The sequence below is a fragment of the Balaenoptera borealis genome (assembly GCF_965194805.1).
Source record: "Balaenoptera borealis genome assembly, chromosome: 11".
NCBI lineage: Eukaryota > Metazoa > Chordata > Mammalia > Artiodactyla > Balaenopteridae > Balaenoptera > Balaenoptera borealis.
The window spans coordinates 11,722,225-11,747,554 of NC_138868.1; the positions used below are offsets into that span (position 1 = coordinate 11,722,225).

A 25,330-nucleotide genomic window follows, 5' to 3' on the forward strand; every position below is an offset into this window, starting at 1 on the left:
CGTGCTGCTTATGGGATCTTAGTTCCCCCACCAGGGATTGAACCTGGACTCCCAGGCTCTCACTTGGCACAGTGAGAGCGCCAAGTCCTAACCACTGAACCACCAAGGAATTCCCTCTACTCCCCCAATCTTTACACTCTGAGAGTTTTGATTTTAAGGAGCCCTCTGCTTTCTCCTGGAACCATGTGTGGCAGTCTGTCCCATCTGTCACTCTAGCAAGTACTGTGTCACCACAGGTAACTTGGACACAAAGCCTAGAGACATTTCACCCTCAGGAATCGCCTCTCTATGCTCTACCTTGGCTTAGCTGAAATAGGCCAGATAAAAAGAACTAATATTTATGGTTACCTATTTAATCACTCTGTGTCTGATGTAAACACTGCCTGGATTTACTGTTTTAATCCTCACAAGGCTCCATGGCCTATTATTATTCCCATATCATAGATTGGGAAACTGAGGCACAGAGCGAGTAAGCAAATTGTCCAAGGCCCACAGCTTGTAGGAGGTAAAGCACAAATCTCAGGTGAGGCAATCTGGCTACAGAGCCTGTGCACTTACCCACCACGCTTAACTGCTCCAGGGCCATGAAACTAGGACACATAAGCAGCTGCATTTGAACTGAAACTGGAAAACAAAAATTGAATCTTTATACACCTAGTTGTTTCCCACATATGGGGCCCCCTATATTTGGTACACACAGAGTACCACAAATTGGGTGGCTTAAAACAATATAAATTTATTGTCTCCCAGCTCTGGAGTCTAAAAGTCCAAAATCAAGGTGTGAGCAAGGTCATGCTCATTCTGAAACGTTTAGGGGAGAAGCCTTCCTTGCCTCTTCTGTTACCAAGTCCAAGCTTGCTCTGCTCACCTCATGACAGGCCAATAAATCAGGAGACGAGGTGTTGAAGCAAGGAATACAACTTTATTCGGAAAGCCGGCAGACCGAGAAGATGGCAGACTAATGTCTCAAAATAACCATCTTATTGGGGTTTAGATGCCAGTTTCCTTTATAGCACAGAGAGGGGGAGGAGATAAGGAAGTAAAGTAAAAAGGCCATACGTTTTGCAAATATCCCCTGGAATGGCCAGCCTCGAGGAGGGGATGTGTTAATTTCTTCTTTCTTGCAGCCATCCACAGGTGGACAGGGTCAGGATGCGTCCCTGAGCAAAGGCACTTTGGTTTAACATTCAGGTAGAGGGGCAGGGTTCCCTGAGGCGGACCATTGTGTATAGACAGTGTCCTTTTAATGAACAAAAGCAGCGGAAAGCAAAGGTTAAAGTAAAAGAAACCGATCCAACATGCAGTCAGATTTGGCTCTTCCCTGCTACACTTCCTAGCATCTGGTTACCAGCTGTCCTACGGTTCTTTGGTTTGTAGATGCCTCACTCCAGTCTCTGCCTCTGTCATTACATGGGGTTCTCTACGTTCTCTCTGTGTGTCAGTGTCCTCACGTGGCCATCTCCCCTCTCTATCTCTCTCCCCTTTTTATAAAGACATTAGCCAATTTTGACTAAGGCTAACCTACTCCAATATCACTTCATCTTAACTAATTACACCTGCAACAACTCTACAGGCATACCTCATTTTATTACACTTCACAGATATTGTGTGTTTTACAAACTGAAGGTTTGTGGCAACTCTGTGTCGAGCAAGCCTATCAGTGCCATTTTTTTCCAACAGCATTGGAGAGACACTTGGTGTCTCTGTGTCACAGTTTGGTCATTCTCGCAATACTTCAAACCCTCCACCAGCAAAAAGATTACGACTTGCTGAAGACTCAGATGACGGTCAGCATTTTTTAGCAATAAAGCATGTTTAATAAAGGCATGCGCATTGTTTTCTTAGACACAATGCTATTGCACACTTAATAGACTACAGTATAGTATAGTAAAAACATAACTTTTGTAGGCACTGGGAAACCAAAAAATTCCTGTGACTCGTTTTATTGCCATATCGCTTTATTGGGGAGGTCTGAATCCAAACCTGCAATATCTCCAAGGTATGCTGTTTCCATATAAGGTCACATTATAAGGTACTTCAGCTTTGGGGGGGAACACATTTCAACCCATAATAATTCCAAAGTGAAAGATGCAGGCACAACCCTCACTTGTATTAAACCTTGTTACCTGTTAGGGCCACACCTATGAACACCAAGTCCCACAGCAGCAGTGGGTGTTGGCTTCTGACTTGGGAAAGAACAGGCCTACCAGGGGTGATTGTTCAGAAAGCAGACAAACAGGACAGGAGTGCGAGGGTGGGGCAGGGACTTTAGGACTTGAGGGAAATAATGCACATCTTCTCACTCCCATTCCATGTCCTCCCACCACCCCACTTATTCCTCTGGCTTCAGCCTCCCAACACTAAACTGTGAGGTCTAGAAGGCAAAGACCTTGTCTCTCTTTGTCCCCAGCATCTAGGATTATAAGAAAACAATATTCAAAGCCAAATCAAAATGAAATGATGGGCTATTGTTAGCCCAAGTACACGTGTCAGACACACAGTGAGGCCAAACAAACTGAAACGGTAGAGTTTGGAGCAGAGAAAGGTTCATTGCAGGGCCGTACAAGAAGATGGGTGCTCATGTTCTTAAAAAACCCTGAGCTCCCCGAAAAGTTTCGGCAAAGCATTTTTAAAAGCCAGGTGAGGGGGGAACTCCCTGGTGGTCCAGTGGTTAGAATTCTGCACTTTCAGTGTTGAGGGCCTGGGTTCAATCCCTGGTCAGGGAACTAAGATCCCACAAGCTGCCTGGTGTAGCCAAAAAAGAAAAAAAAAAAAAAGAAAAAGCCAGGTGCAGTGGGCAGGGGGTGGTCACAGGGTATGTGATCAGCTCGTGCACAATTCCCTGATTGGCTGATGGGGAGGGAACAGGATGGTGTCACAGGGGTTAACATTATCAGTCTTTAGGCTCCAGGAGGCCTGGGCCTAGGTGCTCATGGTCATCAAGTAGTTAATATCTTCCATTTGGTGGGGGGTTTTCACACCTGTAAAACAACTCAGGAAATGTGCATCAAATACTGTTATCCAGGTACTTCAGAGAGGAGCTAAAGCAGAGGATATGGGGGAAGGCCCGTCCCTGGAAGGCCCCATAGGGTCCTGCTCGGTTACACTATGACCACAAGAGCTACTAAAAAAGTGTCATAACTTCCAGAACTTAGGTACACAATAGGCCTTCAATAAATATTTGAAGGCAGCTATAGGAATCAACTACATTTACATGTTTTAAATAACCTCTCTAACACCTAAATCAAGTGCTTTAACAGCCTGATTTTTCTTCACCAGTGGGCATTTCAAACAGCAAAGCCAACACCAGCAGTTCTGATATCAAAGGGAAAATTCCCTTATAATCAATTACACCTGAATATTAAATTTTTGCCAGTTAAACAATCTAAATCATCACCTCAAAATAATTTGCTCACGAAAATCATGATTCGTTTACAATCCTCAGGCCTCATAAGAGACCTCTGAGCTATAACCCTTGAAAACAGTAAGTTCTATGTCAATATCAAATTGGCCATTTATTGGGGATTTTTCAGTAGGACCCCTTGGCAATCCCAATTACCATTATCCTCCTCCTGCAATTCCACAAAACCATGCCCAAAATAGAATTCATTGTCTGTAGCTACTTTATATTGTCTTAATAATAATAATATGCATCTAATTCCACATGGGATGAGAGGAAATTTCAGGGAGATCTCACGGCATAAGTGACCTCAGAGGCAAGTAGGTTTTGCAGACATGCTGAGATGTGTGGAGAGAGGGCGAGACAGGAGAGTAGCAGGAGCACAGAATCAGGATAAGTGTGGGGCAGGCAGAAGGGACACTGAGTGGCTGATTTCAGTGGAAGGATGGGGCTGAAGCAGCAGGAGAAGTTAGAGACAACACTGGATGGGTAAGACAGGCCCTTTCAATCCTCTCTTCAGATGTTTGAAAGTTTGTATGCAGAGGATTGACGAATGTTAAGCAGAGGATGGAATTAACAGAACTTGCTTCAAGGCAATTGATTTCAGTGGCAAGGAGAAGGAAACAAGGTAGACAAAGTCTAAACAGGAGAATGGCAATGAGGTGCTTCTCATAGTATTTAAAGTCAGAGCTTCTCAAATGATGCCTTGATTGGGCTATAGGTAGACTTTTCACCCCACTGTGCAGAACAAATATAAATTTTCTGTGTCCATGATTTGAAAAACATTAGGAGTCACTGGATCTTAGCTCTTCCTGATGAGAATTTCACAGGGTGGGCCCTGGAGTCTGAACATTTTATGTTTCAGACTTAAAGTTGTGGGTAAGGGAATGAGTGAAACGTAAAATGAAAATGAACTTGTTTTTTAAAAGGAAGAAGCAATTATAAACATGATGTGCTAGGGATTGTTGAAAGAGAGAGAAAAAAAGGGAGAGAAAGGGAGAGAGGAAGGGAGAGGGAGGGAGGGAGGAAGGAAGAAAGAAAGAGGGAAAAGGAAAAAGAAAGAAAGAAAAAAAAAGAAAGAAATAAAGAAGGAAAGAAGGAAAGGAAGAAAGAAAAAGAAGGAAGGGAAGGGAGGTAGGGGGAGGGAGGAAGAGAGGAAGAAAGACAGAAAGGGAAAAAAGGAAGAAAAAGGAGAAATGGGACAAGAAATATCTCTTCCAATAACTAGAAAGTCTCACTGGCAACACTGAGGGGCCAGGGACTCAGGAGGGAAAGACAGAAATTCTCAGAAGTCTAAGGACTCCAAACATCTGAGAGAGTCAGACATGAACAAGTAAATCAATTTATACGAACTGAGAATTTATTATCTGTTTCTGCCTCTAAATTCTTGTATGATTTTGGGCAACTTATCTACCTAACTGTTGTTCAGCTTCCAACTATGTAAAATGGGGATCATAATAATCCCTCCGTCATATGGTTATTTTTCAGATTAAATTAAATAATCCATGTAAAGCACCTGGAATAGGCCTTGAGCATAATTTTTACTTAATAAATGTTGACCACTATTATTTTCATTTTCTTGATCATTATTTTCCTGTAGAAACAAAATCACAGATAGATAAATGTCCCGTGTCCAAACGTGCTTATCCATCTCTAGGAACGATAGAGCCTGAAAAGCCATTGGATGTAAATTCCCATTTCTATTCTGGCTCTGCTTCCTGCTTCCCTGAATTAGTTCAGATTATACATTTTCTCACTATCCTATCATAGTCTCCCTGTCCTGCACCACTTCTTGGGAACTCAGTCCCTTTGCTTGATTTTCATACATTAAAAATTAAGAATGACACAAGAGCTTTTGGTGTATAGCAGACTTTCTGATATTTGAGGTAGCAAAGCAAACATCAAGTGGTTGACCAAGAGTCATCCCTTATCTAAGTTTTTAACAACCTGAGTACCTGTACATTTCACCCATCGGGATTCCTCTTTCCCATCTTTTCTCTCTTCCACACTTTCACCCTTCTGGATCACCTAGTAGAACTCCAAGTCCTTCTCTCTCTATTGTGCAGAGGAAGTTGGCTCTTGTGTGTCACAAACTCAAGTTAAGTCCCATCATTTTGCCTTTCCAGCAGCTATTAGGATCCACAGCTTAAAAAGAAAAGAAAAGAAAAGAAAAAAGAAAAGGATTTGCAGAGACATTGCAATTTCTCCTAAAAATTTCTCCTCTTTAGATAGCAGTTGTAGTTTAAGAGGGAAATTTTTCCATCAGTTACACTTTTTTTTAATGTTCACATTTATTTCAAATGAAAAAAATACTATTGCAGTACAGTTGATCTACAATATTGTATTAGTTTCAGGTGTACAACATAGTGATCCAAATTTTTTACAGATTATACTCCATTTAAAGTTGTTACAAAAGAAGAGCTACATTCCCTTTGCTGTACGATATATCCTCGCAGCTTATTTATTTTATACACAGTAGTTTGTACCTCTTCATCCCCTACCTCTATTTTGCCCCTTTCCCCTTTCCCTCTCCCCACTGGTAACCACCAGTCTCTTCTCTATATCCAGGAGTCTACTTCCATTTTGTAATATCAGTTCCTTTGTTTTATTTTTCAGGTTCCACATATAAGTGATATCGTACAATATTTGTCTTTCTCTATCTGACTTACTTCATGAAGTATAATACACTCCAGGTCCATCCATGTTGTTGTAAATGGCAAAATTTCATTCTTTTTATGGCTGAATATTATTCTACACCTGTTACACTTTTATTAAAGTTGTTGCCCTTATCTTATGTCACTACTACACCATGAGCTCCTTGAGGTCAGCAAGCTGTGTCCCGTCCCTGTGGGTCTTCCTTCTTTTCCTGCAGCCCCACACCACCCGAAACCTAGCACACTCAGCAGAAACGTGCAAAGAGAAGGTGCTTAGTAACAAGTGACGGGGTGGTGGAGAGGAAGGAGGCTCATCCTCCGAAGCTCTCTGATACGTCTGTTGATTGAGGCACATATGGCGATTCAAGAAATAATTGGTTCAGATGCTAACATCCAAAAAAAAAAAAAAAAAAGGTCATTTTGATATATAATCACATTCACAGTTCTCTTGAAATCTCAGATCTGGCCAAACAAGACCTTCTGCCCACAAGGCAACAATCAGCCAGAGCTCAATAAGTTGCTGTCCCCTTGCGTGTGTCACATACTCTCCTGAATGCCATTGAGTGAAAGCCAGCCTGCCATACCCGCATCACTATTTACATCAGCTGTTTGTCACCAGGAGGAATGTGAATTTCCTCCACTCCTGCCCTGGAGGAAAATCTGACATGAGTCCAGTTGAAGTCTTCTAAATTTACCTGCCTTTTTTTTTTTTTTTTTTTTTTAAATTTTCTGCCCCTGTCAGGTTTTCTCCTGGTCATGACATTTTTGCAATACATTATGTATTACTGTTTTATTATTTGCTCACTAGACAAGGTCAGTTTGCCCTTTCAGTTGCTCTTCTTTTGGATATCAGCCTAAAACAGAGCAAAGGACAATTTTAGGTAAGCAACAACAACAACAAAAAGAGTTTATTTGGGAATAGCAGAGGAATTGCATTTCAGGACAAGCAAACTATGGTTAAAACATAGACAAGTCCAGAGAATAAAAGAGGAGAGCATTCTTTTATAGAGGAAAGGAGAAAGCTGGGAGGGGTTGTTCTAAACAAAAATTCATTGGAGGAAAATGAGAGTTCGAAGTGGCGGAGGATCTTATTGGTTGCGGACCAGGGGAGCCTGCTGTTGCTGGGTAAGAGGAAATCTTCCTTCTCCCTGCTGAACTATGCAAGCTGCAATGAGTAGCATGTGCATGAAAGCCCTCCCTTCATGGCTTCCCAACTCCAATTTTGAGTTTCCCTTAACATATTCTCACACTAATGACATGCCAGGTCAACTACAATGACAGCATAATGACTGCATTTCCTATCTGGAGCAATTAGCCCTAACCCAGATCTACTGAGTGTGTGGTTCAATTTTCAATGCACATTTTCCCAAGAGAACAAGTTGCACAAATCAGGTCTTGGCAGTAAAGCATCATTTATTTATTCTGAGTCAGTGTTAAACAAGGCTCAGCTCACCAGATTCTGCAGACCAAATGTGCACCAACGAAATGCCTTTTACCTGGAAAATAACTGCAAAGGCTGGAAAGCTGGACACATGTGCCTCATGCAGTTTACCCAAATCATACTTGGCCAAAAGAAAAGGGAGTCTTCATGTGTGGTAACCTGAGATTTTCAGGAGAAGTGGCGCGGGGGAGGTGTGGATACAATCTCTACAGAGGCTGTGATGCTGTGAATCTTTGCATAGGTCAGACTCATGGTGTTGCAATCATAATTTAGAAACGTGCAAAATTTATACTTAGTCCCTCATCTCCTCCTCCTCTCTTTATGCTTCTCTCTCAAGGATCTCAGGATCCTTATGTTGCCCAATCTGCTAAGCGTGTGCAAAGTTACAAATTCCTCTCCAAAACAGTCACATTCCCTCGGAATAGCTTATTTGGGGATTATAAAGGGGAACATGGTAAAAAGAAGATCCTATCCTTTCAAATGCATGAGTAGTTAGTGGAAATAAGGGTAGTGGAATTACCAACAGAAGTGGAAAACTTCACCAGTGGAATCCTCCTTATCAATGTGGAGACCATCTTCATGGTCCCAGAGAACTCAGTGAGGTTGCTGGAGCCCTGGACCATTACACAGGATGATTTTGAGTCTCCCTTCTCCCAGCTCTTCTCATTTCCTTAATGTTTCTTGGTCCTTTATCTAGATTAATGTTTCAGCCAAGATGCTTGCCTTAGATGGTATCCAGATGCTGAGAACATTGGAGAAATCCCTGAGGGGAAAAAAACCCCTGAGTTCATGAAGGTAAAGATGGGAGCTTCTGTGGGGGAGTATGAACCTCAACCTCTACTGTGATACAGTCTATGCGGGCCAGCATCCCATGACTCATGCATGCCCTTTCACTTTAACCTCATAATATTCCTGGAAGGAGACACCAATATTCAAAGATTATAAATAGGGGAGCTGAGGCCTGGAAAGGATGAGTGAAGACTAGCAAATAGTAGAGCTGAGGTTTGCCTGACTCACATTTATCTGACTCTGAAACACTCCAGTCTTTCCCAGATAAGATTTCATGGCAGAGGTGATTTTTACAGGTTATCTCCTCAAATCAAACAAGTGTGCAAACTTACGTCCAAAGTTAGCTTTGATTATTCTCTCAGACATTAGGGAGGATATGCTGACGTGGTATTTATTTGGATAGTGTGACAAATCATATCCCAGAATTTTCCAAGCAACATACATATGGACATCAGCTACAGTCAGTATTCTGTGGACTAAGGGGGTCACTGGTGGAGACTTCAGAATCATTGGTGCTCATTTGTTCCTCATTCAATGCCTACTAATAGCCAGGTTCTGTGCCAAGCACTAAGGAGGTAGGCGGAGATAAGACACAGATAGGCTGTACACTCCAGAGTCCCCTAGTCAGAGGGGACAGGGAGGGGCTTCCCTGGTGGTGGTGGCTAAGAAGCCACCTGCCAATGCAGGGGACATGGGTTCGAGCCCTGGTCCAGGAAGATCCGACATGCCGCGGAGCAACTAAGCCCGTGCGCCACAACTACTGAGCCTGTGCTCTAGAGCCCGCGAGCCACGACTACTGAGCCCACCCGCCTAGAGCCCATGCTCTGCAACAAGAGAAGCCCGTGCACCACATCGAAGAGTAGCCCCCGCTCGCCGCAACTAGAGAAAGCCCGCGTGCAGCAACAAAGTCCCAACACAGCCAAAAATAAATAAATTAATTAATTAATTAATTAAAAAAAAAGAAGGGGACAGGGATAATAAGGAAGTAACAACACTTCTCCATCAACAGATGCATGAATAAAGAAGCTGTGGGATGTATATACAATAAAATACTACTCAGCCATAAGAAAGAATGAAATATTGCTATTTGCAATGGACAGACTTGGAGGACATTATGCTAAGTGAAATAAGTCAGACAGAGAAAGACAAATACTGTATGATATCACTTATACGTGAAATCTAAAAATACAACAAACTAGTGAATATAACAAAAAGGAAACATACTCACAGATACGGAGAACAAACTAGTGGTTACCTACCACTGGGGAAAGGAAGTGGGGAGGGGCAAAACAGGGGAAAGGAATTAAGAGGTACAAACTATTATGTATAAAATAAGCTACAAGGGTATATTGTACAATGCAGGGAATATAGCCAATGTATTATAACAACTATAAATGACATGTAACCTTTAAAAATTGTGAATCACTATGTTATACACCAGTAACTTATATAATATTGTACATCAACTATATCTCAGTATAAAAAGAAAAAGGAAATAACTACACAAATAACTATATAATTGTAACAAGAGCAAGGGAATATACATAAAGGTGGCTAGGAGAACGTACCAGTGGCTCCTAATGTCCTCCAGCAGCTGGAGATCAGCACATCCTTTCCTGGGAAAGTTATTTTAAGCTGCCACCTGCAAGAGAAGTAGGGATTGCCTTTTAATTGGAGTGTTTAATATATATACATATATTATAATTTAATAATTAATATGTATTTAATTTGTATATATTATATATAATTCAATAATTATATCAATTATTAAATTAATTTAATATATTAATATTAATATATTTAATATTTTTATATTTAATATAGTTACAGGTCAGCGTTCAAAATAAACAGAAATCAATGAAAGTATCAAACTTGAAGTCCCAGTGAGGTAGATTATTAAATAATGTTAGAATTCACAAATGTATAGTAGATGAGAAGGACATTCCAAGGAATGTGAAGTTTTCAGGTAAAATTATATCTGTATCTATACACATTTATCTATTTATCTGATTTATGATTTCTTTTAGACTTGTGCCCAAGATTCCTGAGGGAGCAAGGTGGGGAGACGGGGTGAGAGTGAAAAGTAAGGGAGCTGGCAGCAGAGACTCTCATGCTGCTATTAGTTTTCAAAATATCTGATCCTCACAAAATCCATGTGAGGTAGACAGGTGAGGTGATATCATCCATCCCTACTGTACATATGTGGAAACTGAGAATCAGGGAGGTGAGGCAGCTCCTCCAAGATCACACAGCTACTGGGTGGCAGAATTAAGACTTTAAGTCACTCTTTGGGGATCCAAAGTTCACTGTTTCAACACAGTGGCTTATCCTGAGAATCTTGCTTCTCTTTCCTTCTCCTGTAGGTTTACAATCCAACTTGGATGAGGTTATAAAAAATGTTACCCTCACCAAATCAGTTAAGGGCAAGCATGTAGACCATCTTATTTATGTGACTGCTGAGATACTGCAGGAACTGTCTTCCTCTCTGCTATATTCAAAGAATTCACCTCCCAGAACTTCCAAACCCAAGGACTCATGAGTTGGATAATGAACATATGCAGCCATTTCTTTACAGTTTATGTTACTGTCCAATCTGGTTCGCAAAATAGAACATTTCTGTAAAGTACATTCTGGTTTCCTACTGATTTGTACTTTAAAAAAATGAAAAATTTCCTAGGGGACGTGCAGTCCCAAGACTTATTGGGTGTTATATTCCTGGAAGAGCTTTGATACTTTAAAATTTCACAGGCATTATTTTTCAGACGATGAAAGCAAAGATTCTGGAGGAGATGGTATCTAAGCTGAGAAAAGAGGGGACATTTAAGAGATGACCAGATCAAAAGGGGATGAAGAGTATTCCAAAAGAAGGAATCATATTTTTCACTTATTCATCCATTCAAGCAGTATTTATTGAGCACTTACTATGTGCTCAGATGCTGGGGAAACAGTACTGAACAAGACAGGCAAAGGCTGCCTTGTTCGGTAGACTATGTCACAATAATGCAGTTGCATTACAGGGAGGAGAGCTGTATACTACTTTGGTCCCTAAGTCTAAGTGGTGTTAGGAAAGACTTGAAGGATGAGTGGAAGCAAGCCAAGCAGAGAAAAGTGGGGGAGAGAATGCTCTGAGCAAAGGTAATAGCAAGCAGTGTTCTAGGCCTGAAGCAAAACAGAGCTTAACATATGCACTGAACAGAAAGTACAGGATAACCTGGAGCACAGCTAGGAAGAAGGACATGGTGAGACATGAGGCTGACTAGTTAAGCAAGGAAAAAATTATATAAAGTCTTGTAAGTCATATCAAGGATGTCAGACTATCCTAAAGCTAATGGTTAATGAGAGGCTGCGGAAAGTTACTATGGAAGGTATATTAATCAGGATAGTCTGAATTATATTGCAGTGACAACTCCAAAATCTCAGTGCCTTAAAAAGACAAAGATGAGGGACTTCCCTGATGGTCCAGTGGTTAAGACTCCATGCTCCCAATGCAGGGGCCCAGGTTCGATCACTGGTCAGGGAACTAGATCCCACATGCCACAACTAAAAAATCCTGCATGCCGCACCTAAGACCTGGCACAGCCAAATAAATAAATATATAAAAAAAAACAGACAAAGATGATTTCTCTCTTACTCTTGATCACTTTTGCAATTCAGGTGGAGGCTCTATTCCATGTATCCCCATTGTGGAACCATTTCAAATGTAGCTGCCCACCATGGCAGAAGGGAAAATCAAAAGGATGGTATATTGTGCATTGATTCTTAGGGCTTTCTACCCAGAAATGACACACATAATTTCTGCACTATTTATAATAGCCAAGACATGGAAGCAACCTAAATGTCCATGAACAGATGAATGGATAAAGAAGATGTGATATATATATACACACACACACACACACACACACACACACACACATATACATCCCATTGTATTCAATGTAATATTACTCAGCCATAAAAAAGAATGAAATAATGCCATTTGCAGCAACATGGATGGACCTAGAGATTATCATACTAAGTGAAGTAAGTCAAAGACAAATACCATATGATATCTCTTACATGTGAATTTATATAAGAGAATTTATGTAAGAGATGTTTAAACTTTCATCCCTGGATGTCACTCACTGCCTTGGTGAATGAATTTTGGCATTTTTGTGGGAATGAGAGGAGCCTAAGGTTTATGAAGCACAGTATCCAGACCTTCCCCAACTTCTGTCTGCTGGGACCTGATGGGAATCCTGAGACCTGGACCCTGATGGACCAAACTGAGAGCTGTGAATGGAGGTGCCATGCCTGAGTTCCAAGAAACCTGTCCTGTATCTTCTACTTCCCCATATCTTCTACTATCAGATCCAGGCTCTGAATAAACTGAGTTTTCCCATGTATGCCCACGTGGACCAAGACTTCCCAGTTATACCTTATATATAAGGTCAGCCAAAGCCTGAAATAGATGGCCATGCCCTGTGGATGGCACCTGTGGAAGTGAGTGCCCTTGGAGATTTCTCCAGGAAAAGAAATGATGTCAAATAAAGACGTGGGGGGAGTTCCATGGTGGCCCAGTGGTTAGGACGTGGCGCTTTCACTGCTGTGGCTTGGGTTCAATCCCTGGTCGGGGAACTAAGATCCTGCAAGCCTCACGCCACGGCCAAAAAAAAAAAAAAAAAAGGCCTGGGACTGTAGTTTAATGAATGGGTATATAGGTAAATAATGAAGACACTAAAGCTTCTTGCTTGCTTGTGTTTCTGGAGTGCCCAGTAGAGTGTTCTTCACATAGCTGTTGTTCAATAAATGTTATTTAATAAAAAAGGAAAAACTTATTTGATTAAAAGAAATATTTGCTTAATGTAATTTAAGAACCCTCTGAGCAGTTTGGATTCATGTAAAAGCAGTTTACGCAGAGTACACTGATTTCGTTGAACAAATAATATCTTGGGAACAAGACGGTGTGTGCACTGTACTTAAGCCAAGATGAGATTAAAATATCCCTGCAGGTGTAACCTGGACCCTGAGATTGAAACGTGAAATCATCAAGGAGACTAATTTCTACCAAGCAAAAAGCAAGTCTAATAGTCAGAGCTGACCAAGGGCAGCTTGGGTTGCCTTTGAAGGTAGTGAGCCCCTTACTCAAGCTGCTCAAGCAGACACCATTTTGTGAACATGCTGCACACAGACCCCAACCCTGGCAGCCCTGAAAGTTGATGAATTTATTTCAAGATTTATCCACAGACATGGGATGCTCTGTGGCCCTCTCCCAATGTCTTGACTCTCCATAGTCTTTGGCCTGCTACAGGTCTATGGCACCATTTTCCATAGAAACCGGAGGAACGCTTACTCAAGCTTCAGGTGCTGGTGGGCAGGTGGTCTAATTTTAACAGTCATCATATGGCCACAAGAGCAGGTAGGAGTATCTGTGCTTTTGTTGAAACCTAAGCTCGTTCCCCTGTGATATTTATGCCAGAGCTGAAATGAGCAAGCCCTCTGTTTGCATAGATTCCCCAGTGTTTCAAAATCCCTTCTTGTTCTTTCTGTTCCTAACCCATCCAGGAGATGACAGATAACCTTGATCACCGGACCAATACTTACCAAGTCTATTCTAAAGATCCAGGGGATTTACAAGAGGTCCTTGTCTGGCCAGGAATTTTCAGCCAGAAGCAGCATTTGCAGATTCAAGGGGAGGGCATGTTTGGGGCCATTTGTGGGAAAGAGATGGGTCCATTGGAGTACAACTCTTGATAACCAAAGTGGAGGGGTGAAATTTTATTGTTAGGCTGGCTTACGAATAACTCATCTGCTAGAAAACTCTTGTATCCACTCTTTGCCTGAGTAGGTCGTATTCATCCTTCAAGTTTTAACTTAAAGCCCACTTTCTAAGAGAGTGGATATTCCTATTCCATAGGAGGCATATTCTTCCTATTCCCAAGAAGAGTATAGAGTTTGGGCAAATGCTGCAGCAGATCCCAAATGGGCAGCAGCTGGGGGCTGTCAGCTCCCTGCAGCCCTCCGAGCAGGATCTCTCTTGCAGGGAGATGTGAGCGGTGCACCATCATTCTTGCTTTCATGTACCACTCTAAATACTTTGAATGTGAATACTCTTTTCCTCCTTGAACCATTTCTTTTAAATAAATTCCCAGACATGGAGACACTGAATCAAAAGGGGAGTATGAACAATGTCCTGGTTCTTATACCGATAGCCAGAATGCCCTTTGCGGGGATGGCCCGGTGAAATGTATCAGTTTTCCTGCTCCATCCTTCCGTGAACGCCATGTAGGTAGCACCAGGCTGTATATGTGGACGGCACAGGAAAGAGCTGAAGGGAGACAGTGATGCTCCCACTTACAAATACATGACATACCCTGACGTGTTGAATCAAGAATAGGAGACGTGCAAAAATAGTTGCCCCGATGGGCTTCCCTGGTGGCGCAGTGGTTGAGAATCTGCCTGCCAACACAGGGGACACGGGTTAGAGCCCTGGTCTGGGAGGATCCCACATGCAGCGGAGCGGCTGGGCCCGTGAGCCACAATTACTGAGGCTGCGCGTCTGGAGCCTGTGCTCCGCAACAAGAGAGGCCGCGATAGTGAGAGGCCCGCGCACCGCGATGAAGAGTGGCCCCCGCTCGCCGCAACTAGAGAAAGCCCTCGCACAGAAACGAAGACCCAACACAGCCATAAATAAATAAATAAATAAACCCAAAAGTTAAAAAAAAAAAAAAGAGTTAGAAGTTGACTGCAGAATCTGTTGTCCAACCTCCAGTTTCCCAGTACTAATTCTTGTAAAAAAAAAAAAAAAAGTTGCTCCGAAAAGGAAGGAAATTCTGATACGTGTTACGGAACGAATAAACCTTGAAGACATTAAGCTAAGTGAAATAAGCCAGTCACAAAAAGACAAACACTGTCCGGTTCCACTTCTCTGAGGTGTCTAGAGTAATCAAATTCATCCAGACAGAAAGTAGAAAGGTGTTGCCGGCGACTGGAGAGGAAGTGGGGGGGGGGGGGGCGGGGAATGGTGAGTTGTTTAATGAGTGCAGAGTTTCAGTTTTGCAAGAGGAAAAATTCTGGAGATTGGTTGCACAACAATTAGAAAAGGTAAGGTGGTAAATTTTATGTTACGTGGTTTTTACCGTAATTGAAGGAAAATAAAATTCATTATAGCTCATAAAACAGCCTGCCAACTGATGTCTCTTGCTGTCTGCACTGCCCTCTGCTGGTCAACGATGCCCACGACGCAGGGAGGAGCACTCCCGGCTTCCAGAATAAAATCAACTGCGCACCACTAGGGGGAGCCTTTTATTTTATTGCTACTCGGCTTTTAAAACTGGCAGAAGTATGCTCAGAGGGTAAAAACTTCATCAAAAGCCTGCACCATAAACCAAGAGGGTTGAAAGCCACCCCCATCCTTCACGTTTTTTTCCCCTTACGCTTGCCCCTGTGGTTGTATGCCCACATCCTCTCAAAAGTTATCCCAGCCTCTATCAGATAAACCATAACCTGGTGACTTGAAAGATTAAAAGCTACGATTCCAGGAGAAGGGGGATGGGGAATAAATTAGGAGTTTGGGATTAAAATATACACAGTACTATATATAAAATAGATAACCAACAAGGACATGCTGTATAGCACAGGGAACTATACTTAATATCTGTAATAACCTATAATGGAAAAGAATCTAAAAAAGAATATATATATAAAATGGAATCACTTTGCTGTACACCTGAAACTAACACAACATTGTAAACCAACTATATTTCAATACAAAAAAATTTTTAATAATGAAAGTAATAAGATTTTTAGAAAAAATTTTAAAAGCTCTCAGGGGAATTTGCTGGTGGTCCAGTGGTTAGGACTCCGCATGGCCTCTCCAGGAGAACAGCTGGATGGTTCAGGGCTCTCGGGAGTGCAGGTTTCCAGGTCTTACATTTAGGCCCTAGTGATGACACAGCTTAATGTCTGCCACATTGAATTAGTTAAAATGAGTCACAGGGCCAGCCCAGATTCACTGTGGGATAGGACCTCACAGGGGCATGAATCCTGGGAGGGGTGGTTCATTGGGGACCATCACTGGAGACTGGTTACAACAACGGTGAGAAAAAGATGCTGAGATATAGAAGGATGAGCAGAGAGAAAAGCCTGGCTAAAAGCACAAAGTATCTAAAGACACAAAAGAATGGGCTAAAGTGTATGGTTTGTAAAAAAGAGTCAGTGGACAATTGGTTTGTAAGTGAGGCGACAGTCAGACTACTGGGGACCTTGTATATTAGGCTCAGCCATTTGGACTTAATTTTGTCCAGTAGTTCTCAAATCCAACTGTGTCATAGAATCTCCTGGGGTCCAGGGAATGCCAGCTCCCCAAATACCATCAAAATAACCAGCTGATGAGACAGGGAGAAGTCCATCTCAGCAGAGATTTGGCAGTGTCTCAGAGAGGGAAAGGCAAGGTTAGAATTAGTGAGAATTGGAAGTTTGGCTTAAGGCAGGTCCCTCAGTGGAGAGGGAGGGTTGTCTTGACTAGGCCTGTGTAGAGATCACAACACAACAGTCTAAGGCAGGCAGCAAAAGCAAGGTAAGGCAAAGGAGTCGTATAATCTTAGGGCACAAACTGTTGTGCTTTCCTTGAGGAGCTGATGGATATTCTGGAAAGAATAATTAAGCCACTTGTCTAGGCAAGAATCTCCTGGAATAGTAAAATTATGCTAATGAACAGATTGGAATACTAGGTTAACATGAAGAGTAAGCTCTGTGGAGTATAGGTAGTTTGTGTCTCAGAACTTTGTCAAAATACAGATTCTCAGAACTCATCTTCAGAAGTTCCTGTTCAGTGGAACCCAAGAACCTTTATTTTTAATAGGCTTCATTGGGAATCAATGCTATAAGCTGACGGGTAGTAGGGCAGACTGTCCCCAAATATGCTGCTTTTTTATGCAAATATGCTGGTAATTGCTTATTTCAAGCTAAAGGCATTTGAAAAACAGCAAATGCAGGAAGAGGCTTTTTCTGAACTTTCCTTATCTGTCTAAAGAGAAATCTTCCAAAAGGAACTCAATTGTCATAAACCCCCTCCCCAGGAGTTCATCATCCAGGGAAGATGTACTACTCAACACAGGAGAGGAGACTACAGGTCAACACCAGAACCAGATGAACTTTATCACAATCACACCTCCCATCTGTCTTCTAAGGACCCATTCGTCTTTCCAAAAAATCACTTGTTTTTCCTTAAGAGGCCTTTGTGGCCACCTCTTCTTTTCCTATTAAAAGAATATTTAAGCCTAAATTCTAAAGCCAACCTCTTTGAGCTATTCATTTCCCCCTGGGTATCTCCCATGTATACATGAGGTAGACATATTATAAACTTGTTTTTCTCTTGTTAATCTTTTATTACAGGGGGTCTCAGTCAAGAACTCAGAAAGGTGAAGGGAAATTATTTTTCCTCCTCTACAAAGCCATGAACCACTGTAGGTTAAGATATAACGATGGTATAAACACAGGTTAATTCAGTGACGCTGGTAAGGGTTTTTCTAGATTCTGTATCCGCTGCCAGTTTTCCTCATCTCTTTGATGATTCCGGATTTCTCCAAGCTAAGTTGCAGAGAATATGTGTATCCATTGCCAGGTGAGGCAAACCCAGGAAAAATCCATGAGGAAAAGTATCACAGGAAGGGCAGGGATTGTGCAGGAAGCAAGGATTCCCAGGTGTCTTTGGAAGGAGGGGAGGAGTGGGAACTGGAAGTTTCTTTATCCTACAAGTCCCTTGGCCAGATGACTCTTGGGTGTCGATGTCAGAGTGAGGGTGGGTTTCCACACAGAGGCAATAGGAGTTACTTAGAAGTTTAACCCAGAATCCCCATCAGCTTGAATTCAGGATGATTGAGTCCTTAAGACTGGAATTTAGGACCCCAGGGCTGCCCCTGACGTTGAACTAGAAACACACCAGACTAAAAGTCCCCCAGACCTTTCAGCCCATCTGACCCTTAATTGGCGTAATCTTGGTTAAATCACTGTGTTCCTCTCCTCCCCCTCACATTCACAGATGTTTGCAGAAAAGAAGTTCAAGGAGATTAAGTCACCTGTCGAAGAACACAGAGCCACTAAGTGCCACGCTCTATCCCAAATACAGTTCTGCTGAACTCCAGCTAACTTCCCCCTCCACTTCTTTATCATTATTGCCTCTTTCCCTTTGACAAGCAGCATGATTTTTTTCAAGCAGCATGATTACTTGGTCCTTGTCCTTATTTGAAAAATATATACACAGATAATGCTGCAGTTAATAATCTTGTGATTCTATTGAAAGGAGTTTCTTCCTTTGTGTTGTTTTTAGGACCACTTTGCATCCTCATTCATCCATTCATTCATTCATGTATTCCCTCCTCAGATAAGCGTCTAGAAACAAGTAGGGTGTGGAATGAGACTGAAATCAAACAGGACTCTGTGGAGCTCTCCTGGATACAAAAGCCCCTCAATGTCCCCTGTTTCTTGTTTGTAGGGAAAAAAAAAAAAATTTTGAGTCTTCTAGGCCTTCCCCAAGTTCCAAAGAGGAGGCTCAAGCAGTTAATAGGCTAATATAGTCACAAGACTCCTAGTTCCTCCTGAAGGGCTATAGATAACAATCTGATACACATCTCTCAGTTCTTCTACAGAAACTAAGATCCACCCACCCAGGTGGATGATAGCGACCACCTGCTGACCACAAGCATGTAGACCCCAGACTAGCTGGAACCAGAAGGCTGAGATTCCGGAGACATCACCCTGTTACTTCACCACCAACCAATCAGAAGAAAGTCACACACCCTGAAGCCCTCATTCCAAATTTTGCCTTTAATTCTTCCCGCAAAACTATTGGGGAGTTCAGGTCTTTTGAGCATGAGCTGCCCATTCTCCTTGCTTGGCATCCTGCAATAAACCTTCCTGCGCTCCAAATTCCTCACTGGTGTCGGGCACACAAACTTGGTTTCGACCATAAGACCCCTACCTGCAGGGGCCAATATTTAGCCAGTAACCCCAGGAAGGCCACTTGCAGCTAGTGTCAGTTCTGACTGGCTTCGCCTGCAACTTGCAGGGTGTTAAATATTTGGACTGTTTTCTCTGCCTATCCGCCAGGGTAATTGCACGTGTGTCCCCCAGGGCTCTCAACTGGAATTCGTACTGCCTCAGGCTGTGAAGCAGGGTGGGGCCTGGACTGAGCCTGGTTGTCAGGACACAGGGACTCAGATCTGGCCCTGCTACAGTCCTTGCGCACCTCACTTTCCCTGGGAATCCATTTCTCCACAGTAAAATCAACATACGGCCTGGTACCACTTTTGCAAAAGCAAACAGTATGTGTCCATGAGCCTGGGTTCACGCAAGGAGACGTGTCTGGAAGGATATATACCCACCTGATCACAGTGGCTATTTGTGGGGAATAGAACTGGGTGAAGGAGGGCCTTTTCACTTTATCTAATCTCCTGACTCTTCATTTTCCATAACAATCATTTGTTGTGATTTTTAAAAGTGAATAGCTAGAAAAGTCCTATTTGTTCCTGTTTTGCAGGAAGTCACACTTTTTTATCCCTGGTCCCACGGGGGAGGGGGGGGGGCCTTGACATCTGACTCAAGGCTGTCCTGCCTGTGTGTTCCTTACACTGCCTCGGAACAACTGGGGGATGTGAGTGTTGAGCACTGTTTGACTCTCTTAATCCCCGAGTCGCAGCCAGTGCTGCCCAGGGCTGGTAACAAAACATCCTCACGATTTTCCTTGCCCTCCTCTTGCTGGCATCTGATCCACGTCAGCAAAGGCTTAGCCACCATTCAACCAAAGCATGCTTATCTTCTCTTGTATCCACTGCCATAAAATATCCACAAACCTGCCCAAGGTCCCGGGAAAGAGCTATCACCCAAAGTGATAAATTTCCAGTTTCTTTGAATTTATGACATGAGGTGTTTGTTCCTAAGTCACAAGCATGGAATGTGGGAAAGCAGTGTGATTACTTGTCCCTGTCATAGGAAGATACACCGAGGGGGGGTGGGAAGCTTTACTGCTTTCCCAGAGAACGGAAATTTGCTTCTCTAGCAAGTTCTCCATCCTAAACTACCTTATGATAAAAAAATGACACTTTCTGATCAAAGAATTGCAAACATAGAGATCAGAGGGAAACACACGGTGGTAGAAAGAGCACTAGACTTTGGATTCAGACCAACTTGGGTGCGAATTCAGACCTTAAACAAGTCACTTAACCCGTTTCACTGAATGAACACCCTATTTTGTGCCAGGCAACTTATTGGGCATCTTACATCCAGTAGCTCAAGCCTGAAGAGCTTTGTATTGCTTTCATCATGTAACAGATGAGGGAAGTGGGACTCAGAGAAGAAAGCCATGCTAGTGGGAGGGCTCAGCTGATGAAATGACAGAGCCCAGACTCCAATTCAGATCTTGAGATGTCAAGGCCAGTACCTATTCCTCCAGAAAGTATTGCCTCTCCCATACACGATGGGTAGAAAAGACCTCTGCCCCAACCACACCACTGCAAACAGGTGTAACCAGGAGTGATACCACTGGGTTCGGTGATCCCACATGCCCTTTCCAGGAGCCTTCCTGAACCCCAAAAGCTCTAGGAGAGACAAAAATCAAGAAGACCCTGACACTGGATAGGAAGAAGAAGCCCTGAGCCCAGATCAGCGGATGGAAAGTGTGCTTTGGCATCAGATGAACGTGGATTCGAATGCTGCCTCCCCTGGGTACCTAACTGTGACCCTGGGTACTTTCCCTGACTTCTCTGGGCCTGTTTCCTAATGTGTAAAAAGAGACTGGTGAGATGTTAGAATGGGATTATAAAGTACTAGCTCAGGGTGTCATTTAGAGCAGCTGCTGATCTCAGGGGGACAGGGGCCCTAGAGAGCTCCAAGCAGATGCAAGAGGAGGAGAAAAATTCTTGGGCCCTGGACTGTTTGTGAAGTGTGCTAAGCCCCCTTGAGAAGCTCTGTCCTGCCCATATGTCAGGGCTGTGGCGCACTGGCACAGCCATACTTGATTTATTTTATTTTATTTTATTTTATTTATTTACTTATTTATTTATTTATGGCTGTGTTGGGTCTTCGTTTCTGTGCGAGGGCATTCTCTAGTTGCGGCGAGCGGGGACCACTCTTCATGGCGGTGTGCGGGCCTCTCACTATCGCGGCCTCTCTTGTTGCGGAGCACAGGCTCCAGACGCGCAGGCTCAGTAGTTGTGGCTCACGGGCCCAGTTGCTCCGCGGCATGTGGGATCTTCCCAGACCAGGGCTCGAACCCGTGTTCCCTGCATTGGCAGGAAGATTCTCAACCACTGCGCCACCAGGGAAGCCCGATTTTTTTTTTTTTTTTTTTTTTTTTTTTAGAGCTGCCCTGAACCTGCTCTAGTCCAGAAAGGGGCTCTTTTCTGTAATATCTGCTGAAGGCCCACAAGGAAATCAGCCTGGAGTGAATGTGACCTCCTAGCCACAGTGTCCACAGGTTGGCTGGTCAACTGGGGAAAGGCCCCGTTTTCCTGGGCTACTTCCTCACCGAGGCTGAACTTGACACTTGGAATAACAGGACCCTAACTGCGTCCAGTGGCCAGGAGAGAGTGAGAGACTGAAATACCAGGTATTCAACAGATGAGGTTGGATTTTCTTCGTAGAGATGAATTCAAGAGGGCCTTCGGGCAATTCGCCAACTCTAATTTACCCTTCCCTGGCCCAAAGCCTGGAATTAGTTTCACTTCCCTTGGTGCTTCTGATAAGAGACCTGCTTGCTATTCTTTCCTCTGAAGACTTGAAGGAGAGGAAACTGGGAGGGGCTTGAGTTGGGCTGAGTCGCTGCCTTGAGGCTCACTTAGCATCAGCTTGGCCCAGGCTGAGAATTTCCCCTCGGCGACCCCAACCCTGGAGGAGCTAAGGCGCAGCGGGCCGCCCAGGCGAAGCTCTCCTCCAGCTGTGGCCCTGTGCCTTGCGCCCTTGCTGGTCATCCTCTTGGCCGGGTGCGGTGGCATGGGGGAACAGAGGGCGCCCGGCTTCCAAGGCTGCAGGCAGAGCCTGAACATGTCCGTGCTGGGGCCGCTGCCAGGAGGTGGCTGGGACAACCTGCGCAACGTCGAGCTGGCGCTGGTGCTCAGGAGAGACTATTCGCAGTGCCTCACCACCGAGGACGGCGAGTACCTCATCCCAGACCGCGTGCAGGTGGTCCCGCGGCGGGAGAGTATAGTGGAGACCCGCGCGGAGCTCATCGACCACTGGGTCAACTACACTGACACCTGGGCCGCCTCCATCAACGCTGAGCTCTCCTTCCTCCCCGACCTCAATGGTAAGTTCTCCGTGGACTGCCAGAACGTCAGGAAGTACAGCCTGGAGTACCAGACGGTCACGACCTGCAGATCCTCCAGGGCATCTACTCTGTGAAGACCCCAGAGAACTCCGACTTCCAGCCCGACTTTCTGCGACATCTGCTGACCCTCAGCGACCACCTGGAGAACAACCAGACCCGGGGGGCCGAATACCTGGCGGAGATGCTTGTGCTTAGGTACGGCACGCACGTTCTCACCGACGTGGAGGCCGGGGCTGCCTTGGTGCGGGAGGACCAGGTGAGGCGGGAGCTGGTGGACAGCGAAGCCCGAGACAAGATCAACATCACGTACGCCGCCTCGGCCTTGTTTTTCCACGCGGTCAACGCTGGGGACGGGCTTTCCTGGCAGGCGCAGAGCCGGCTTCTCCAGAACTACGTGCGGAACACGGTGGCCTCCAAGATGCACAGCCACGGCGGCGTGCCCTTCTACCCGGGCATCACCCTGCAGAAGTGGCAGGAGGGCATCGGACGCCGGCTGGTGGCCATCGGTAGGTCGGGCCCGCCCCTGCCGGTGCTGCTCCAGCCGGAGGCGCTGCCCGAGCTCCCCGCGCCCGCCGTGCGCCGCGCCATCCACCGCTACTACGCGGTCAACACGCGTCCCGGATGCTTGAAGCTTGGGGCTCCCACCTTCGACCCCCAGGCCAATGTGGACGATGGTTCTTGCGGAGGCCGCCGCCGCGCCAACTTCAGCTTCGGGGGTGTCTTCCAGGAATGCGACGCCGTGTCCGGGCGGCACGCCGATCACCTCTGCCGGGCCTATCGCATCCCCAACCCGCTCACCGGCAGAGCCTCTTGCCCGGCCAACTACACGGCCAGCGCTCTGGTCAGCGGGCTGAAGACGTGGAGCGAGGGCGGTCCTGAGTGCCAGCAGCGCTGCCGGAGGTGCTGGCTCTTCTTCCGATGCTGCTGGACAGTGTGCGCCCCCCATGAGCATCGGAGCGCCGCGAGCCTGGCTGCCTCCTGGTGCGCGCCCTCGGGGCCCTCCCTGCCCGCCCCTGCGGGCCTCCTCTTTGGAGGCCTGTATAGCCCTGGCAACCCAAACCCGCTCACTGGGTCCCAGGCCTGTCCCTCCCACTTCTACCCACTGACACTCTTTGGCGACCTCAAGGTCTGTGTGAGTAGCGACTCAGAGCTGGGTACAGCCCCGGCAGTCCCCTTTGGGGGTTTCTTCAGCTGCCAGGCGGGCAACCCCTTGGCTGGCCTTGTGAAGGGCCAGAGCCCTGGGCTCATGAAGGAGGTGTTCTACCAGGACAGCCCCACGGATTTCCCCATGAAATGCCCAGCAGGGTACAGCCAACACCAGGCTTACCTCAGCGATGGCTGCCAAATCCTCTACTGCCTCAGGGCTGGGGCCCTCTTGGACCAGGAGCAGGTAGCCGTTCGGATGCCCCCATTTATTCCCTGCCTCACCGCCCCCCCGCCTCACCCTCCCCCCCCCCCCGCCCCTTGCTCAACAGAAGCAGCGCCCACAGGCTCTCTGTCCTGGTTGGCTACAGTGGTCAGCGGGTCTGGGTGAGGCTGCAAGGCTCCGACCGCTGGCAGCAAGCCAATATTAATGACCCATCCCTGTCAGTCAAGCTTTTGAGCCAGGCTGGCTTGGGACCCAGCGTTGGGGCCATTGTTGGCTCCTGGGTGGGTGCCATGGTGGCCTTGGTGGCTCTTGCTCTGGGGGTAAGCTGTCGCTTCGGGTTCTATAAGAAAGGGGGGGGCTTCCCTGGTGGCACAGTGGTTGAGAATCTGCCTGCCAATGCAGGGGACACGGGTTCGAGCCCTGGTCTGGGAAGATCCCACATGCCGCGGAGCAACTAGGCCCGTGAGCCACAATTACTGAGCCTGTGCATCTGGAGCCTGTGCTCGGCAACAAGGGAGGCCGCGATAGTGAGAGGCCCGCGCACCGCGATGAAGAGTGGCCCCCGCTCGCCGCAACTAGAGGAAGCCCTCGCACAGAAACGAAGACCCAACACAACCAAAAAATAAATAAATAAATAAGCCTACACCTTTAAGAAAAAAAAAAAGAAAGGGGGTTACAGGAGACTGCAGGAAGGCATCTTGACAGAGGAACAGAGGGCCTATGGGGCCACAGAAACCACTGAGAGCGCAGCTCGGTCTGAATGCATACAGAATGACAAGAATTCTGTCTAGGCTTTAACAAAACAGGACTCCTGCATCATTGCCGGTCAGAGCTCTAGCCTCTTCTGTTTCTTCTACTGCCTAGGTAAAAAGATGTAAGATACCTAATCATAGAACTGGCCCCACTTCCTGAAGTTACCAGGACTAAACTGTACTTCCTCAAGCCCGCCTCCACATCACCTAGCACAAGCTCAAGTCCTGTAACAATCTCTTTCCCTAACGCCCTCTTGCTGAGAGGCCCCCCATTCTCCTAGGTGTGCTCCCATGTTGGGCGCCTCCCTTGTTGCAAGGAGCCAATAAACCCAACTTTGTTCAAATACAAGTGTATTCCTGGTGTTCTTTGCTGGGGGGGTGGGCAAACAGGGGAGATAGAATCAGCATTGACCCCAGGACATATTATGTAGCTTTGAAGTTAGAATTTTTTTTTTTGTAATTGTAATAAAATTCATTCTGTCAATTTGTTTTCCCAGAATCATTGCCTTGAACCCAGAAAGTTTCCTCTTGGGCTTGGTTTAACTCAGAGGGTCTTTTTTGTTTTCCAAATAGGACCTGACCTACTTGTGGATGAGGAAATGAATTAAGTTGTAATCAGCAAA

At 45.2% G+C, this 25,330-nt stretch overlaps 1 long non-coding RNA gene and 1 pseudogene across 2 annotated transcripts in view; one reads left to right on the forward strand and one right to left on the reverse strand.

Moving 5' to 3' along the window:
- Positions 1–4,457: 4,457 nt before the first annotated feature.
- The window catches only part of LOC309605464, a 32,099-nt gene continuing 11,226 nt past the window's right edge, over positions 4,458–25,330 (reverse strand). Inside the window, exon 3 of the long non-coding RNA XR_014231375.1 lies at positions 4,458–9,926. This is a non-coding gene — a long non-coding RNA (uncharacterized lncRNA). The remainder of the gene's footprint in view (positions 9,927–25,330) is intronic.
- On the forward strand, positions 20,931–24,592 carry LOC309605839 (macrophage-expressed gene 1 protein pseudogene; annotated as a pseudogene). The gene is made up of 2 exons: positions 20,931–20,986; positions 22,102–24,592. The product of its transcript is annotated as a macrophage-expressed gene 1 protein pseudogene (transcript).